The sequence below is a fragment of the Acipenser ruthenus genome, chromosome 13, assembly GCF_902713425.1.
Source record: "Acipenser ruthenus chromosome 13, fAciRut3.2 maternal haplotype, whole genome shotgun sequence".
Classification (NCBI taxonomy): domain Eukaryota; kingdom Metazoa; phylum Chordata; class Actinopteri; order Acipenseriformes; family Acipenseridae; genus Acipenser; species Acipenser ruthenus.
The window spans coordinates 7,025,350-7,026,139 of NC_081201.1; positions in this window are offsets into that span (position 1 = coordinate 7,025,350).

Below are 790 nucleotides of genomic sequence, written 5' to 3' on the forward strand. Positions count from 1 at the left end.
TGTGTACAAAGCTATTCTAAATCATGTTAGTGACGGGAAGAAGCGATCTGGAGCATCTTAGTTAAATATTAACACCATTGGTAATTGCCCTGCTACACTTGCAATGACATCTGGCAAAAGATAAGGAGGAAAGGGGGGGGGGGGGCGCATCAGACTTTTCTTCATCTACATTCCTGGAAATTATCTGAGGGTGTTGTACGAGATACTCCCATTATGTTTCCTGTTACTTTAAGGCATGGTAATATCAAAAATAATTGTTTAGATCCGAGACCATGAAGTCTACCTTCATATATTTATCATACTGTATAATTACTGGAATAATGGAAATCATCTGCAGTTAGAACATTTGTTTTTGTGAACAAAAAGAATCCCTCCTCCTTCTAAGGAGTCCTCAAAAAGTGTGTATCAAAGCAAACCCTCACTCCACATTCAGAAGCACACTACACTCCATCATCTTCTTCAGGAGCTATTGAAAGTCAAAGAAAGCTTTAGAGAAATTACACAAAAGTAATAGAGTATAATATACAGGGAACTGCTTTAACAATACATAGAATGTTTGAATTCACAATTCCAAAATAAAAGTAAGAATTAACACTAATCTTTTTTTCCATGCTAAAAATGTATTTTTAGTTTTATGATGAGTAACCAATTTATTTATTTATTTATTTATTTTTTAAAGAAAAAGTACACTGCCACACTCTCTTCCCCCCCCCCCTTCCTGTGAAGTGACATTGCATTTCACAGCTTGTCACTCCCTCCAGAAATAAGGGTCACATTCTGCATCTCTTAG